This window comes from Rhopalosiphum maidis, chromosome 3 (genome assembly GCF_003676215.2).
Source record: "Rhopalosiphum maidis isolate BTI-1 chromosome 3, ASM367621v3, whole genome shotgun sequence".
Lineage (NCBI taxonomy): Eukaryota > Metazoa > Arthropoda > Insecta > Hemiptera > Aphididae > Rhopalosiphum > Rhopalosiphum maidis.
Genome location: NC_040879.1, coordinates 8990300 through 9010871, shown reverse-complemented (window position 1 = coordinate 9010871; position 20572 = coordinate 8990300). Strand labels below are relative to the sequence as shown.

The 20572-nt window shown below is 29.5% G+C and overlaps 1 long non-coding RNA gene across 1 annotated transcript; it reads left to right on the top strand.

Annotated features, from left to right (window-relative positions):
* The first annotated feature begins 2824 nt into the window (after positions 1-2824).
* On the top strand, positions 2825-20161 carry LOC113559620. The gene is made up of 20 exons (XR_003406025.2): positions 2825-2961; positions 3676-3832; positions 4546-4702; positions 5419-5575; positions 6292-6448; positions 7165-7321; positions 8038-8194; positions 8912-9068; positions 9785-9941; positions 10658-10814; positions 11531-11687; positions 12404-12560; positions 13276-13432; positions 14148-14304; positions 15021-15177; positions 15894-16050; positions 16767-16923; positions 17640-17796; positions 18512-18668; positions 19385-20161. It is a non-coding gene; the product is annotated as an uncharacterized LOC113559620 (long non-coding RNA).
* The last annotated feature ends 411 nt before the right edge of the window (positions 20162-20572 follow it).

Sequence of the window (20572 nt, the reverse complement as noted above, 5' to 3'; positions counted from 1 at the left end):
CCGTCAATTGAATACTATCTGAAATTTGTGATGTTTAGAATGTAATTTGCCTAATAATTCAGGTTTGTTTGTACCCAACTATGAATTTTAAGTGTTGTCTTCGGAACGATTGTCGTATATATTTTATCTTTCTCCACGTAGAGTAGCCTAGTATGACACTTTAAACTCCATCTGTTACACTCGTTTAACTGATGATATTTTTTCTAGGTAGCAGCACCCCTGATCATTCATAGTATGCCGAGCCCGCTAATTGCATGTACAACACTTGGGAAGATAGTCATACTCTACAGTGACGATGACCTACGACAATACTACCATTCACTCATGATTTATTCCAATGTTAAATGTATGACTGTTGTCTGTAAGTTGACGGTACTAACATAAATTAAATTTTACAAATCTAAAGAATGTTCATAAAACTCCATTGCCATGTAATTTTCCATCATGGAATTGATCTTAGCTATTTAAATATTTTAAAAGTTCACTATTAATTACATTTAGTGTCTATCATGTGAGGTTAAAGCGGCTCGGATAACTGTATTTAAATTGATATTTTTTCAACATTTTTTTAATGTACTCAGTGTAAACCTATTTAAGGAATAGACTCTTCTATAATATGTTGTAATTACGATTAGATCAGAATTTTGTATGTTAGATGTTTATTTCATTCTATAGCCATTAGCTGTGCTGTTTAAATATTTGTACTTTTGTATTCCGTCAGTTGCTCTTGACAATAACGAATCCTACACTTATATTTGCAATATATACTAATATCTTATCAAAATTATTTCTCCTTATCACATATTATTAGTTTATGATATTCAAAAGTGTTTGAACATGTAGTATTTTTTTTTTATAATAGTCTCATGCCCGTCAATTTGAATACTATCTGAAATTTGTGATGTTTAGAATGTATTTGCCTAATAATTCAGGTTTGTTTGTACCCAACTATGAATTTTTAAGTGTTGTCTTCGGAACGATTGTCGTATATATTTTATCTTTCTCCACGTAGAGTAGCTTAGTATGACACTTTAAACTCCAATCGTTTACACTCGTTTAACTGATGATATTCTTCAAGGTAGCAGCAACACTGATCATTCATAGTATGCCGAGCACGCTAATTGCATGTACAACACTTGGAAGATAGTCATACTCTACAGTGACGATGATCCTACGACAATATACTAACATTCACTCATGATTTATTCCAGTGTTAAATGTAATGACTGTTGTCTGTCGGTTGATGGTACTATCATAAATTATTTTACAATCTAAAGAATGTTCATAAAACTCCATTGCCATGTAATTTTCCATCATTTGAATTGATCTTAGCTATTTAAATATTTAAAATTCACTATTAATTACATTTAGTGTCTATCATTGAAGTTAAAGCGGCTCGGATACTGTATTTAAATTGATATTTTTTTTCACATTTTTTTAATGTACTCAGTGTAAATCCTATTTAGGAATAGACTCTTCTATAATATGTTGTAATTACGATAAGATCAGACTTTTGTATGTTAAATGGTTATGTCATTCTATAGCCATTAGCTGTTGTTTAAAATATTTGTACTTTTGTATTCCGTCAGTTGCTCTTGACAATAAACGAATCCTACACTTATATTTGCAATATATCTAATGTCTTATCAAAATTATTTCTCCTTATCACTATTAATAGTTTATGATATTCAAAAGTGTTTGAACATTGTAGTATTTTTTTTATAATTTCATCATGCCCGTCAATTGAATACTATCTGAAATTTTGTGATGTTTAGAATGTAATTTGCCTAATACTTCAGGTTTGTTTGTACCAACTATGAATTTTTAAGTGTTGTCTTCGGAACGATTGTCGTATATATTTATCTTTCTCCACGTCAGTAGCTTAGTATGACACTTTAACTCCATCTGTTACACTCGTTTAACTGATGATATTCTTTCTAGGTAGCAGCAACACTGATCATTCATAGTATGCCGAGCACGCTAATTGCATGTAACACTTGGGAAGATAGTCATACTCTACAGTGACGATGACCTACGACAATATACTAACATTCACTCATGATTTATTCCATGGTTAAATGTAATGGACTGTTTCTGTTAAGTTGACGTACTATCATAAATTAAATTTTACAAATCTAAAGAATTTCATAAACTCCATTGCCATGTAATTTTCCATCATAGGAATTGATCTTAGCTATTTAAATATTTTAAAATTCACTATTAATTACATTTAGTGTCTATCATTGAAGGTTAAAGCGGCTCGGATACTGTATTTAAATTGATATTTTTTACATTTTTTTTAATGTACTCAGTGTAAATCCTATTTAAGGAATAGACTCTTCTATAATATGTTGTATTACGATAGATCAGACTTTTGTATGTTAATGGTTATGTCATTCTATAGCCATTAGCTGTTGTTTAAATATTTGTACTTTTGTATTCCGTCAGTTGCTCTTGACAATAAACGAATCCTACACTTATATTTGCAATATATACTAATGTCTTATCAAAATTATTTCTCCTTATCACATAATTATTAGTTTATGATATTCAAAAGTGTTTGAACATTGTAGTATTTTTTTTTATAATAGTCTCATGCCCGTCAATTGAATACTATCTGAAATTTTGTGATGTTTAGAATGTAATTTGCCTAATAATTCAGGTTTGTTGTACCCAACTATGAATTTTTAAGTGTTGTCTTCGGAACGATTGTCGTATATATTTTATCTTTCTCCACGTAGAGTAGCTAGTATGACACTTTAAACTCCATCTGTTACACTCGTTTAACTGATGATATTTTTCTAGGTAGCAGCAACCTGATCATTCATAGTATGCCGAGCACGCTAATTGCATGTACAACACTTGGGAAGATAGTCATACTCTACAGTGACGATGACCTACGACAATATACTAACATTCACTCATGATTTATTCCAATGTTAAATGTAATGACTGTTGTCTGTAAGTTGACGGTACTATCATAAATTAAATTTTACAAATCTAAAGAATGTTCATAAAACTCCATTGCCATGTAATTTTCCATCATAGGAATTGATCTTAGCTATTTAAATATTTTAAAATTCACTATTAATTACATTTAGTGTCTATCATTGAAGGTTAAAGCGGCTCGGATACTGTATTTAAATTGATATTTTTTCACATTTTTTAATGTACTCAGTGTAAATCCTATTTAAGGAATAGACTCTTCTATAATATGTTGTAATTACGATAAGATCAGACTTTTGTATGTTAATGGTTATGTCATTCTATAGCCATTAGCTGTTGTTTAAAATATTTGTACTTTTGTATTCCGTCAGTTGCTCTTGACAATAAACGAATCCTACACTTATATTTGCAATATATACTAATGTCTTATCAAAATTATTTCTCCTTATCACATATTATTAGTTTATGATATTCAAAAGTGTTTGAACATTGTAGTATTTTTTTTTATAATAGTCTCATGCCCGTCAATTGAATACTATCTGAAATTTTGTGATGTTTAGAATGTAATTTGCCTAATAATTCAGGTTTGTTTGTACCCAACTATGAATTTTTAAGTGTTGTCTTCGGAACGATTGTCGTATATATTTTATCTTTCTCCACGTAGAGTAGCTTAGTATGACACTTTAAACTCCATCTGTTACACTCGTTTAACTGATGATATTTTTCTAGGTAGCAGCAAACCTGATCATTCATAGTATGCCGAGCACGCTAATTGCATGTACAACACTTGGGAAGATAGTCATACTCTACAGTGACGATGACCTACGACAATATACTAACATTCACTCATGATTTATTCCAATGTTAAATGTAATGACTGTTGTCTGTAAGTTGACGGTACTATCATAAATTAAATTTTACAAATCTAAAGAATGTTCATAAAACTCCATTGCCATGTAATTTTCCATCATAGGAATTGATCTTAGCTATTTAAATATTTTAAAATTCACTATTAATTACATTTAGTGTCTATCATTGAAGGTTAAAGCGGCTCGGATACTGTATTTAAATTGATATTTTTTCACATTTTTTTAATGTACTCAGTGTAAATCCTATTTAAGGAATAGACTCTTCTATAATATGTTGTAATTACGATAAGATCAGAATTTGTATGTTAAATGGTTATGTCATTCTATAGCCATTAGCTGTTGTTTAAAATATTTGTACTTTTGTATTCCGTCAGTTGCTCTTGACAATAAACGAATCCTACACTTATATTTGCAATATATACTAATGTCTTATCAAAATTATTTCTCCTTATCACATATTATTAGTTTATGATATTCAAAAGTGTTTGAACATTGTAGTATTTTTTTTATAATAGTCTCATGCCCGTCAATTGAATACTATCTGAAATTTGTGATGTTTAGAATGTAATTTGCCTAATAATTCAGGTTTGTTTGTACCCAACTATGAATTTTTAAGTGTTGTCTTCGGAACGATTGTCGTATATATTTTATCTTTCTCCACGTAGAGTAGCTTAGTATGACACTTTAAACTCCATCTGTTACACTCGTTTAACTGATGATATTTTTCTAGGTAGCAGCAACCCTGATCATTCATAGTATGCCGAGCACGCTAATTGCATGTACAACACTTGGGAAGATAGTCATACTCTACAGTGACGATGACCTACGGCAATATACTAACATTCACTCATGATTTATTCCAATGTTAAATGTAATGACTGTTGTCTGTAAGTTGACGGTACTATCATAAATTAAATTTTACAAATCTAAAGAATGTTCATAAAACTCCATTGCCATGTAATTTTCCATCATAGGAATTGATCTTAGCTATTTAAATATTTTAAAATTCACTATTAATTACATTTAGTGTCTATCATTGAAGGTTAAAGCGGCTCGGATACTGTATTTAAATTGATATTTTTTCACATTTTTTTAATGTACTCAGTGTAAATCCTATTTAAGGAATAGACTCTTCTATAATATGTTGTAATTACGATAAGATCAGAATTTTGTATGTTAGATGGTTATTTCATTCTATAGCCATTAGCTGCTGTTTAAAATATTTGTACTTTTGTATTCCGTCAGTTGCTCTTGACAATAAACGAATCCTACACTTATATTTGCAATATATACTAATGTCTTATCAAAATTATTTCTCCTTATCACATATTATTAGTTTATGATATTCAAAAGTGTTTGAACATTGTAGTATTTTTTTTTATAATAGTCTCATGCCCGTCAATTGAATACTATCTGAAATTTTGTGATGTTTAGAATGTAATTTGCCTAATAATTCAGGTTTGTTTGTACCCAACTATGAATTTTTAAGTGTTGTCTTCGGAACGATTGTCGTATATATTTTATCTTTCTCCACGTAGAGTAGCTTAGTATGACACTTTAAACTCCATCTGTTACACTCGTTTAACTGATGATATTTTTCTAGGTAGCAGCAACCCTGATCATTCATAGTATGCCGAGCACGCTAATTGCATGTACAACACTTGGGAAGATAGTCATACTCTACAGTGACGATGACCTACGACAATATACTAACATTCACTCATGATTTATTCCAATGTTAAATGTAATGACTGTTGTCTGTAAGTTGACGGTACTATCATAAATTAAATTTTACAAATCTAAAGAATGTTCATAAAACTCCATTGCCATGTAATTTTCCATCATAGGAATTGATCTTAGCTATTTAAATATTCTAAAATTCACTATTAATTACATTTAGTGTCTATCATTGAAGGTTAAAGCGGCTCGGATACTGTATTTAAATTGATATTTTTTCACATTTTTTTAATGTACTCAGTGTAAATCCTATTTAAGGAATAGACTCTTCTATAATATGTTGTAATTACGATTAGATCAGAATTTTGTATGTTAGATGGTTATTTCATTCTATAGCCATTAGCTGTTGTTTAAAATATTTGTACTTTTGTATTCCGTCAGTTGCTCTTGACAATAAACGAATCCTACACTTATATTTGCAATATATACTAATATCTTATCAAAATTATTTCTCCTTATCACAAATTATTAGTTTATGATATTCAAAAGTGTTTGAACATTGTAGTATTTTTTTTTATAATAGTCTCATGCCCGTCAATTGAATACTATCTGAAATTTTGTGATGTTTAGGATGTAATTTGCCTAATAATTCAGGTTTGTTTGTACCCAACTATGAATTTTTAAGTGTTGTCTTCGGAACGATTGTCGTATATATTTTATCTTTCTCCACGTAGAGTAGCTTAGTATGACACTTTAAACTCCATCTGTTACACTCGTTTAACTGATGATATTTTTCTAGGTAGCAGCAACCCTGATCATTCATAGTATGCCGAGCACGCTAATTGCATGTACAACACTTGGGAAGATAGTCATACTCTACAGTGACGATGACCTACGGCAATATACTAACATTCACTCATGATTTATTCCAATGTTAAATGTAATGACTGTTGTCTGTAAGTTGACGGTACTATCATAAATTAAATTTTACAAATCTAAAGAATGTTCATAAAACTCCATTGCCATGTAATTTTCCATCATAGGAATTGATCTTAGCTATTTAAATATTTTAAAATTCACTATTAATTACATTTAGTGTCTATCATTGAAGGTTAAAGCGGCTCGGATACTGTATTTAAATTGATATTTTTTCACATTTTTTTAATGTACTCAGTGTAAATCCTATTTAAGGAATAGACTCTTCTATAATATGTTGTAATTACGATTAGATCAGAATTTTGTATGTTAGATGGTTATTTCATTCTATAGCCATTAGCTGCTGTTTAAAATATTTGTACTTTTGTATTCCGTCAGTTGCTCTTGACAATAAACGAATCCTACACTTATATTTGCAATATATACTAATGTCTTATCAAAATTATTTCTCCTTATCACATATTATTAGTTTATGATATTCAAAAGTGTTTGAACATTGTAGTATTTTTTTTTATAATAGTCTCATGCCCGTCAATTGAATACTATCTGAAATTTTGTGATGTTTAGAATGTAATTTGCCTAATAATTCAGGTTTGTTTGTACCCAACTATGAATTTTTAAGTGTTGTCTTCGGAACGATTGTCGTATATATTTTATCTTTCTCCACGTAGAGTAGCTTAGTATGACACTTTAAACTCCATCTGTTACACTCGTTTAACTGATGATATTTTTCTAGGTAGCAGCAACACTGATCATTCATAGTATGCCGAGCACGCTAATTGCATGTACAACACTTGGGAAGATAGTCATACTCTACAGTGACGATGACCTACGGCAATATACTAACATTCACTCATGATTTATTCCAATGTTAAATGTAATGACTGTTGTCTGTAAGTTGACGGTACTATCATAAATTAAATTTTACAAATCTAAAGAATGTTCATAAAACTCCATTGCCATGTAATTTTCCATCATAGGAATTGATCTTAGCTATTTAAATATTTTAAAATTCACTATTAATTACATTTAGTGTCTATCATTGAAGGTTAAAGCGGCTCGGATACTGTATTTAAATTGATATTTTTTCACATTTTTTTAATGTACTCAGTGTAAATCCTATTTAAGGAATAGACTCTTCTATAATATGTTGTAATTACGATAAGATCAGACTTTTGTATGTTAAATGGTTATGTCATTCTATAGCCATTAGCTGTTGTTTAAAATATTTGTACTTTTGTATTCCGTCAGTTGCTCTTGACAATAAACGAATCCTACACTTATATTTGCAATATATACTAATGTCTTATCAAAATTATTTCTCCTTATCACATATTATTAGTTTATGATATTCAAAAGTGTTTGAACATTGTAGTATTTTTTTTTATAATAGTCTCATGCCCGTCAATTGAATACTATCTGAAATTTTGTGATGTTTAGAATGTAATTTGCCTAATAATTCAGGTTTGTTTGTACCCAACTATGAATTTTTAAGTGTTGTCTTCGGAACGATTGTCGTATATATTTTATCTTTCTCCACGTAGAGTAGCTTAGTATGACACTTTAAACTCCATCTGTTACACTCGTTTAACTGATGATATTCTTCTAGGTAGCAGCAACACTGATCATTCATAGTATGCCGAGCACGCTAATTGCATGTACAACACTTGGGAAGATAGTCATACTCTACAGTGACGATGACCTACGACAATATACTAACATTCACTCATGATTTATTCCAATGTTAAATGTAATGACTGTTGTCTGTAAGTTGACGGTACTATCATAAATTAAATTTTACAAATCTAAAGAATGTTCATAAAACTCCATTGCCATGTAATTTTCCATCATAGGAATTGATCTTAGCTATTTAAATATTTTAAAATTCACTATTAATTACATTTAGTGTCTATCATTGAAGGTTAAAGCGGCTCGGATACTGTATTTAAATTGATATTTTTTCATATTTTTTTAATGTACTCAGTGTAAATCCTATTTAAGGAATAGACTCTTCTATAATATGTTGTAATTACGATTAGATCAGAATTTTGTATGTTAAGATGGTTATTTCATTCTATAGCCATTAGCTGTTGTTTAAAATATTTGTACTTTTGTATTCCGTCAGTTGCTCTTGACAATAAACGAATCCTACACTTATATTTGCAATATATACTAATGTCTTATCAAAATTATTTCTCCTTATCACATATTATTAGTTTATGATATTCAAAAGTGTTTGAACATTGTAGTATTTTTTTTTATAATAGTCTCATGCCCGTCAATTGAATACTATCTGAAATTTTGTGATGTTTAGAATGTAATTTGCCTAATAATTCAGGTTTGTTTGTACCCAACTATGAATTTTTAAGTGTTGTCTTCGGAACGATTGTCGTATATATTTTATCTTTCTCCACGTAGAGTAGCTTAGTATGACACTTTAAACTCCATCTGTTACACTCGTTTAACTGATGATATTTTTCTAGGTAGCAGCAACACTGATCATTCATAGTATGCCGAGCACGCTAATTGCATGTACAACACTTGGGAAGATAGTCATACTCTACAGTGACGATGACCTACGACAATATACTAACATTCACTCATGATTTATTCCAATGTTAAATGTAATGACTGTTGTCTGTAAGTTGACGGTACTATCATAAATTAAATTTTACAAATCTAAAGAATGTTCATAAAACTCCATTGCCATGTAATTTTCCATCATAGGAATTGATCTTAGCTATTTAAATATTTTAAAATTCACTATTAATTACATTTAGTGTCTATCATTGAAGGTTAAAGCGGCTCGGATACTGTATTTAAATTGATATTTTTTCACATTTTTTTAATGTACTCAGTGTAAATCCTATTTAAGGAATAGACTCTTCTATAATATGTTGTAATTACGATAAGATCAGAATTTTGTATGTTAAATGGTTATGTCATTCTATAGCCATTAGCTGTTGTTTAAAATATTTGTACTTTTGTATTCCGTCAGTTGCTCTTGACAATAAACGAATCCTACACTTATATTTGCAATATATACTAATGTCTTATCAAAATTATTTCTCCTTATCACATATTATTAGTTTATGATATTCAAAAGTGTTTGAACATTGTAGTATTTTTTTTTATAATAGTCTCATGCCCGTCAATTGAATACTATCTGAAATTTTGTGATGTTTAGAATGTAATTTGCCTAATAATTCAGGTTTGTTTGTACCCAACTATGAATTTTTAAGTGTTGTCTTCGGAACGATTGTCGTATATATTTTATCTTTCTCCACGTAGAGTAGCTTAGTATGACACTTTAAACTCCATCTGTTACACTCGTTTAACTGATGATATTCTTCTAGGTAGCAGCAACACTGATCATTCATAGTATGCCGAGCACGCTAATTGCATGTACAACACTTGGGAAGATAGTCATACTCTACAGTGACGATGACCTACGGCAATATACTAACATTCACTCATGATTTATTCCAATGTTAAATGTAATGACTGTTGTCTGTAAGTTGACGGTACTATCATAAATTAAATTTTACAAATCTAAAGAATGTTCATAAAACTCCATTGCCATGTAATTTTCCATCATAGGAATTGATCTTAGCTATTTAAATATTTTAAAATTCACTATTAATTACATTTAGTGTCTATCATTGAAGGTTAAAGCGGCTCGGATACTGTATTTAAATTGATATTTTTTCATATTTTTTTAATGTACTCAGTGTAAATCCTATTTAAGGAATAGACTCTTCTATAATATGTTGTAATTACGATAGATCAGAATTTTGTATGTTAAGATGGTTATGTCATTCTATAGCCATTAGCTGTTGTTTAAAATATTTGTACTTTTGTATTCCGTCAGTTGCTCTTGACAATAAACGAATCCTACACTTATATTTGCAATATATACTAATGTCTTATCAAAATTATTTCTCCTTATCACATATTATTAGTTTATGATATTCAAAAGTGTTTGAACATTGTAGTATTTTTTTTTATAATAGTCTCATGCCCGTCAATTGAATACTATCTGAAATTTTGTGATGTTTAGAATGTAATTTGCCTAATAATTCAGGTTTGTTTGTACCCAACTATGAATTTTTAAGTGTTGTCTTCGGAACGATTGTCGTATATATTTTATCTTTCTCCACGTAGAGTAGCTTAGTATGACACTTTAAACTCCATCTGTTACACTCGTTTAACTGATGATATTTTTCTAGGTAGCAGCAACACTGATCATTCATAGTATGCCGAGCACGCTAATTGCATGTACAACACTTGGGAAGATAGTCATACTCTACAGTGACGATGACCTACGACAATATACTAACATTCACTCATGATTTATTCCAATGTTAAATGTAATGACTGTTGTCTGTAAGTTGACGGTACTATCATAAATTAAATTTTACAAATCTAAAGAATGTTCATAAAACTCCATTGCCATGTAATTTTCCATCATAGGAATTGATCTTAGCTATTTAAATATTTTAAAATTCACTATTAATTACATTTAGTGTCTATCATTGAAGGTTAAAGCGGCTCGGATACTGTATTTAAATTGATATTTTTTCACATTTTTTTAATGTACTCAGTGTAAATCCTATTTAAGGAATAGACTCTTCTATAATATGTTGTAATTACGATAAGATCAGAATTTTGTATGTTAAATGGTTATGTCATTCTATAGCCATTAGCTGTTGTTTAAAATATTTGTACTTTTGTATTCCGTTAGTTGCTCTTGACAATAAACGAATCCTACACTTATATTTGCAATATATACTAATGTCTTATCAAAATTATTTCTCCTTATCACATATTATTAGTTTATGATATTCAAAAGTGTTTGAACATTGTAGTATTTTTTTTTATAATAGTCTCATGCCCGTCAATTGAATACTATCTGAAATTTTGTGATGTTTAGAATGTAATTTGCCTAATAATTCAGGTTTGTTTGTACCCAACTATGAATTTTTAAGTGTTGTCTTCGGAACGATTGTCGTATATATTTTATCTTTCTCCACGTAGAGTAGCTTAGTATGACACTTTAAACTCCATCTGTTACACTCGTTTAACTGATGATATTTTTCTAGGTAGCAGCAACACTGATCATTCATAGTATGCCGAGCACGCTAATTGCATGTACAACACTTGGGAAGATAGTCATACTCTACAGTGACGATGACCTACGGCAATATACTAACATTCACTCATGATTTATTCCAATGTTAAATGTAATGACTGTTGTCTGTAAGTTGACGGTACTATCATAAATTAAATTTTACAAATCTAAAGAATGTTCATAAAACTCCATTGCCATGTAATTTTCCATCATAGGAATTGATCTTAGCTATTTAAATATTTTAAAATTCACTATTAATTACATTTAGTGTCTATCATTGAAGGTTAAAGCGGCTCGGATACTGTATTTAAATTGATATTTTTTCACATTTTTTTAATGTACTCAGTGTAAATCCTATTTAAGGAATAGACTCTTCTATAATATGTTGTAATTACGATAAGATCAGAATTTTGTATGTTAAATGGTTATGTCATTCTATAGCCATTAGCTGTTGTTTAAAATATTTGTACTTTTGTATTCCGTCAGTTGCTCTTGACAATAAACGAATCCTACACTTATATTTGCAATATATACTAATGTCTTATCAAAATTATTTCTCCTTATCACATATTATTAGTTTATGATATTCAAAAGTGTTTGAACATTGTAGTATTTTTTTTTATAATAGTCTCATGCCCGTCAATTGAATACTATCTGAAATTTTGTGATGTTTAGAATGTAATTTGCCTAATAATTCAGGTTTGTTTGTACCCAACTATGAATTTTTAAGTGTTGTCTTCGGAACGATTGTCGTATATATTTTATCTTTCTCCACGTAGAGTAGCTTAGTATGACACTTTAAACTCCATCTGTTACACTCGTTTAACTGATGATATTTTTCTAGGTAGCAGCAACCCTGATCATTCATAGTATGCCGAGCACGCTAATTGCATGTACAACACTTGGGAAGATAGTCATACTCTACAGTGACGATGACCTACGACAATATACTAACATTCACTCATGATTTATTCCAATGTTAAATGTAATGACTGTTGTCTGTAAGTTGACGGTACTATCATAAATTAAATTTTACAAATCTAAAGAATGTTCATAAAACTCCATTGCCATGTAATTTTCCATCATAGGAATTGATCTTAGCTATTTAAATATTTTAAAATCACTATTAATTACATTTAGTGTCTATCATTGAAGGTTAAAGCGGCTCGGATACTGTATTTAAATTGATATTTTTTCACATTTTTTTAATGTACTCAGTGTAAATCCTATTTAAGGAATAGACTCTTCTATAATATGTTGTAATTACGATAAGATCAGAATTTTGTATGTTAAATGGTTATGTCATTCTATAGCCATTAGCTGTTGTTTAAAATATTTGTACTTTTGTATTCCGTTAGTTGCTCTTGACAATAAACGAATCCTACACTTATATTTGCAATATATACTAATGTCTTATCAAAATTATTTCTCCTTATCACATATTATTAGTTTATGATATTCAAAAGTGTTTGAACATTGTAGTATTTTTTTTTATAATAGTCTCATGCCCGTCAATTGAATACTATCTGAAATTTTGTGATGTTTAGAATGTAATTTGCCTAATAATTCAGGTTTGTTTGTACCCAACTATGAATTTTTAAGGGTTGTCTTCGGAACGATTGTCGTATATATTTTATCTTTCTCCACGTAGAGTAGCTTAGTATGACACTTTAAACTCCATCTGTTACACTCGTTTAACTGATGATATTCTTCTAGGTAGCAGCAACACTGATCATTCATAGTATGCCGAGCACGCTAATTGCATGTACAACACTTGGGAAGATAGTCATACTCTACAGTGACGATGACCTACGACAATATACTAACATTCACTCATGATTTATTCCAATGTTAAATGTAATGACTGTTGTCTGTAAGTTGACGGTACTATCATAAATTAAATTTTACAAATCTAAAGAATGTTCATAAAACTCCATTGCCATGTAATTTTCCATCATAGGAATTGATCTTAGCTATTTAAATATTTTAAAATCACTATTAATTACATTTAGTGTCTATCATTGAAGGTTAAAGCGGCTCGGATACTGTATTTAAATTGATATTTTTTCACATTTTTTTAATGTACTCAGTGTAAATCCTATTTAAGGAATAGACTCTTCTATAATATGTTGTAATTACGATAAGATCAGAATTTTGTATGTTAAATGGTTATGTCATTCTATAGCCATTAGCTGTTGTTTAAAATATTTGTACTTTTGTATTCCGTCAGTTGCTCTTGACAATAAACGAATCCTACACTTATATTTGCAATATATACTAATGTCTTATCAAAATTATTTCTCCTTATCACATATTATTAGTTTATGATATTCAAAAGTGTTTGAACATTGTAGTATTTTTTTTTATAATAGTCTCATGCCCGTCAATTGAATACTATCTGAAATTTTGTGATGTTTAGAATGTAATTTGCCTAATAATTCAGGTTTGTTTGTACCCAACTATGAATTTTTAAGGGTTGTCTTCGGAACGATTGTCGTATATATTTTATCTTTCTCCACGTAGAGTAGCTTAGTATGACACTTTAAACTCCATCTGTTACACTCGTTTAACTGATGATATTCTTCTAGGTAGCAGCAACACTGATCATTCATAGTATGCCGAGCACGCTAATTGCATGTACAACACTTGGGAAGATAGTCATACTCTACAGTGACGATGACCTACGACAATATACTAACATTCACTCATGATTTATTCCAATGTTAAATGTAATGACTGTTGTCTGTAAGTTGACGGTACTATCATAAATTAAATTTTACAAATCTAAAGAATGTTCATAAAACTCCATTGCCATGTAATTTTCCATCATAGGAATTGATCTTAGCTATTTAAATATTTTAAAATTCACTATTAATTACATTTAGTGTCTATCATTGAAGGTTAAAGCGGCTCGGATACTGTATTTAAATTGATATTTTTTCACATTTTTTTAATGTACTCAGTGTAAATCCTATTTAAGGAATAGACTCTTCTATAATATGTTGTAATTACGATAAGATCAGAATTTTGTATGTTAAATGGTTATGTCATTCTATAGCCATTAGCTGTTGTTTAAAATATTTGTACTTTTGTATTCCGTCAGTTGCTCTTGACAATAAACGAATCCTACACTTATATTTGCAATATATACTAATGTCTTATCAAAATTATTTCTCCTTATCACATATTATTAGTTTATGATATTCAAAAGTGTTTGAACATTGTAGTATTTTTTTTTATAATAGTCTCATGCCCGTCAATTGAATACTATCTGAAATTTTGTGATGTTTAGAATGTAATTTGCCTAATAATTCAGGTTTGTTTGTACCCAACTATGAATTTTTAAGTGTTGTCTTCGGAACGATTGTCGTATATATTTTATCTTTCTCCACGTAGAGTAGCTTAGTATGACACTTTAAACTCCATCTGTTACACTCGTTTAACTGATGATATTCTTCTAGGTAGCAGCAACACTGATCATTCATAGTATGCCGAGCACGCTAATTGCATGTACAACACTTGGGAAGATAGTCATACTCTACAGTGACGATGACCTACGACAATATACTAACATTCACTCATGATTTATTCCAATGTTAAATGTAATGACTGTTGTCTGTAAGTTGACGGTACTATCATAAATTAAATTTTACAAATCTAAAGAATGTTCATAAAACTCCATTGCCATGTAATTTTCCATCATAGGAATTGATCTTAGCTATTTAAATATTTTAAAATTCACTATTAATTACATTTAGTGTCTATCATTGAAGGTTAAAGCGGCTCGGATACTGTATTTAAATTGATATTTTTTCACATTTTTTTAATGTACTCAGTGTAAATCCTATTTAAGGAATAGACTCTTCTATAATATGTTGTAATTACGATAAGATCAGAATTTTGTATGTTAAATGGTTATGTCATTCTATAGCCATTAGCTGTTGTTTAAAATATTTGTACTTTTGTATTCCGTCAGTTGCTCTTGACAATAAACGAATCCTACACTTATATTTGCAATATATACTAATGTCTTATCAAAATTATTTCTCCTTATCACATATTATTAGTTTATGATATTCAAAAGTGTTTGAACATTGTAGTATTTTTTTTTATAATAGTCTCATGCCCGTCAATTGAATACTATCTGAAATTTTGTGATGTTTAGAATGTAATTTGCCTAATAATTCAGGTTTGTTTGTACCCAACTATGAATTTTTAAGTGTTGTCTTCGGAACGATTGTCGTATATATTTTATCTTTCTCCACGTAGAGTAGCTTAGTATGACACTTTAAACTCCATCTGTTACACTCGTTTAACTGATGATATTCTTCTAGGTAGCAGCAACACTGATCATTCATAGTATGCCGAGCACGCTAATTGCATGTACAACACTTGGGAAGATAGTCATACTCTACAGTGACGATGACCTACGACAATATACTAACATTCACTCATGATTTATTCCAATGTTAAATGTAATGACTGTTGTCTGTAAGTTGACGGTACTATCATAAATTAAATTTTACAAATCTAAAGAATGTTCATAAAACTCCATTGCCATGTAATTTTCCATCATAGGAATTGATCTTAGCTATTTAAATATTTTAAAATTCACTATTAATTACATTTAGTGTCTATCATTGAAGGTTAAAGCGGCTCGGATACTGTATTTAAATTGATATTTTTTCACATTTTTTTAATGTACTCAGTGTAAATCCTATTTAAGGAATAGACTCTTCTATAATATGTTGTAATTACGATAAGATCAGAATTTTGTATGTTAAATGGTTATGTCATTCTATAGCCATTAGCTGTTGTTTAAAATATTTGTACTTTTGTATTCCGTCAGTTGCTCTTGACAATAAACGAATCCTACACTTATATTTGCAATATATACTAATGTCTTATCAAAATTATTTCTCCTTATCACATATTATTAGTTTATGATATTCAAAAGTGTTTGAACATTGTAGTATTTTTTTTTATAATAGTCTCATGCCCGTCAATTGAATACTATCTGAAATTTTGTGATGTTTAGAATGTAATTTGCCTAATAATTCAGGTTTGTTTGTACCCAACTATGAATTTTTAAGGGTTGTCTTCGGAACGATTGTCGTATATATTTTATCTTTCTCCACGTAGAGTAGCTTAGTATGACACTTTAAACTCCATCTGTTACACTCGTTTAACTGATGATATTCTTCTAGGTAGCAGCAACACTGATCATTCATAGTATGCCGAGCACGCTAATTGCATGTACAACACTTGGGAAGATAGTCATACTCTACAGTGACGATGACCTACGACAATATACTAACATTCACTCATGATTTATTCCAATGTTAAATGTAATGACTGTTGTCTGTAAGTTGACGGTACTATCATAAATTAAATTTTACAAATCTAAAGAATGTTCATAAAACTCCATTGCCATGTAATTTTCCATCATAGGAATTGATCTTAGCTATTTAAATATTTTAAAATTCACTATTAATTACATTTAGTGTCTATCATTGAAGGTTAAAGCGGCTCGGATACTGTATTTAAATTGATATTTTTTCACATTTTTTTAATGTACTCAGTGTAAATCCTATTTAAGGAATAGACTCTTCTATAATATGTTGTAATTACGATAAGATCAGAATTTTGTATGTTAAATGGTTATGTCATTCTATAGCCATTAGCTGTTGTTTAAAATATTTGTACTTTTGTATTCCGTTAGTTGCTCTTGACAATAAACGAATCCTACACTTATATTTGCAATATATACTAATGTCTTATCAAAATTATTTCTCCTTATCACATATTATTAGTTTATGATATTCAAAAGTGTTTGAACATTGTAGTATTTTTTTTTATAATAGTCTCATGCCCGTCAATTGAATACTATCTGAAATTTTGTGATGTTTAGAATGTAATTTGCCTAATAATTCAGGTTTGTTTGTACCCAACTATGAATTTTTAAGGGTTGTCTTCGGAACGATTGTCGTATATATTTTATCTTTCTCCACGTAGAGTAGCTTAGTATGACACTTTAAACTCCATCTGTTACACTCGTTTAACTGATGATATTCTTCTAGGTAGCAGCAACACTGATCATTCATAGTATGCCGAGCACGCTAATTGCATGTACAACACTTGGGAAGATAGTCATACTCTACAGTGACGATGACCTACGACAATATACTAACATTCACTCATGATTTATTCCAATGTTAAATGTAATGACTGTTGTCTGTAAGTTGACGGTACTATCATAAATTAAATTTTACAAATCTAAAGAATGTTCATAAAACTCCATTGCCATGTAATTTTCCATCATAGGAATTGATCTTAGCTATTTAAATATTTTAAAATTCACTATTAATTACATTTAGTGTCTATCATTGAAGGTTAAAGCGGCTCGGATACTGTATTTAAATTGATATTTTTTCATATTTTTTTAATGTACTCAGTGTAAATCCTATTTAAGGAATAGACTCTTCTATAATATGTTGTAATTACGATTAGATCAGAATTTTGTATGTTAGATGGTTATTTCATTCTATAGCCATTAGCTGCTGTTTAAAATATTTGTACTTTTGTATTCCGTCAGTTGCTCTTGACAATAAACGAATCCTACACTTATATTTGCAATATATACTAATGTCTTACCAAATTATTTCTCCTTATCACATATTATTAGTTTATGATATTCAAAAGTGTTTGAACATTGTAGTATTTTTTTTTATAATAGTCTCATGCCTGTCAATTGAATACTATCTGAAATTTTGTGATGTTTAGAATGTAATTTGCCTAATAATTCAGGTTTGTTTGTACCCAACTATGAATTTTTAAGTGTTGTCTTCGGAACGATTGTCATATATATTTTATCTTTCTCCACGTATAGTAGCTTAGTATGACACTTTAAACTCCATCTGTTACACTCGTTTAACTGATGATATTTTTCTAGGTAGCAGCAACACTGATCATTCATAGTATGCCGAGCACGCTAATTGCATGTACAACACTTGGGAAGATAGTCATACTCTACAGTGACGATGACCTACGACAATATACTAACATTCACTCATGATTTATTCCAATGTTAAATGTAATGACTGTTGTCTGTAAGTTGACGGTACTATCATAAATTAAATTTTACAAATCTAAAGAATGTTCATAAAACTCCATTGCCATGTAATTTTCCATCATAGGAATTGATCTTAGCTATTTAAATATTTTAAAATTCACTATTAATTACATTTAGTGTCTATCATAGAAGGTTAAAGCAGCTCGGTTACTGTATTTAAATTTATATTTTTTCATATTTTTTTAATGTACTCAGTGTAAATCCTATTTAAGGAATAGACTCTTCTATTATATGTTGTAATTACGATTAGATCAGAATTTTGTATGTTTAAAAGTAATGTCATTCTATAGCCATTAGCTGTTGTTTAAAATATTTGTACTTTTGTATTCTGTCAGTTGCTCTTGACAATAAACGAATCCTACACTTATATTTGCAATATATACTAATGTCTTATCAAAATTATTTCTCCTTATCACATATTATTAGTTTATGATATTCAATAGTGTTTGAACATTGTAGTATTTTTTTTTATAATAGTCTCATGCCCGTCAATTGAATACTATCTGAAATTTTGTGATGTTTAGAATGTAATTTGCCTAATAATTCAGGTTTGTTTGTACCCAACTATGAATTTTTAAGTGTTGTCTTCGGAACGATTGTCATATATATTTTATCTTTCTCCACGTATAGTAGCTTAGTATGACACTTTAAACTCCATCTGTTACACTCGTTTAACTGATGATATTCTTCTAGGTAGCAGCAACACTGATCATTCATAGTATGCCGAGCACGCTAATTGCATGTACAACACTTGGGTAGATAGTCATACTCTACAGTGACGATGACCTACGACAATATACTAACATTCACTCATGATTTATTCCAATGTTAAATGTAATGACTGTTGTCTGTAAGTTGACGGTACTATCATAAATTAAATTTTACAAATACTAAAGAATGTTCATAAAACTCCATTGCCATGTAATTTTCCATCATAGGAATTGATCTTAGCTATTTAAATATTTTAAAATTCACTATTAATTACATTTAGTGTCTATCATTGAAGGTTAAAGTGGCTCGGATACTGTATTTAAATTGATATATTTTCATATTTTTTTAATGTACTCAGTGTAAATCCTATTTAAGGAATAGACTCTTCTATAATATGTTGTAATTACGATTAGATCAGAATTTTGTATGTTAAGTGGTTATTTCATTCTATAGCCATTAGCTGCTGTTTAAAATATTTGTACTTTTGTATTCCGTCAGTTGCTCTTGACAATAAACGAATCCTACACTTATATTTGCAATATATACTAATGTCTTATCAAAATTATTTCTCCTTATCACATATTATTAGTTTATGTTATTCAAAAGTGTTTGAACATTGTAGTATTTTTTTTTATAATAGTCTCATGCCCGTCAATTGAATACTATCTGAAATTTTGTGATGTTTAGAATGTAATTTGCCTAATAATTCAGGTTTGTTTGTACCCATCTATGAATTTTTAAGTGTTGTCTTCGGAACGATTGTCGTATATATTTTATCTTTCTCCACGTAGAGTAGCTTAGTATGACACTTTAAACTCCATCTGTTACACTCGTTTAACTGAAGATATTTTTCTAGGTAGCAGTAACACTGATCATTCTTAGTATGCCGAGCACGCTAATTGCATTTGTTTGCTCGTTGCTTCTTGTGTGTTCTGCATCGTCATTTAAGTTCATCGAGTATTTAATGTTTATTGGGTTTATCTATTTCGTATAGCTGTACTTACTTACCAAAGAGAAGCCTAAAGCGCAATTGTCTCAAAAGTATGTAATTTATTGATTTAATTTTAATGAAATATTATATATTATATCATTTATATTATATACAATATAAAATCATACTATAATTTAATCCAGTATTTTCTTATAGTTATTATTGACAATACTAGCGTT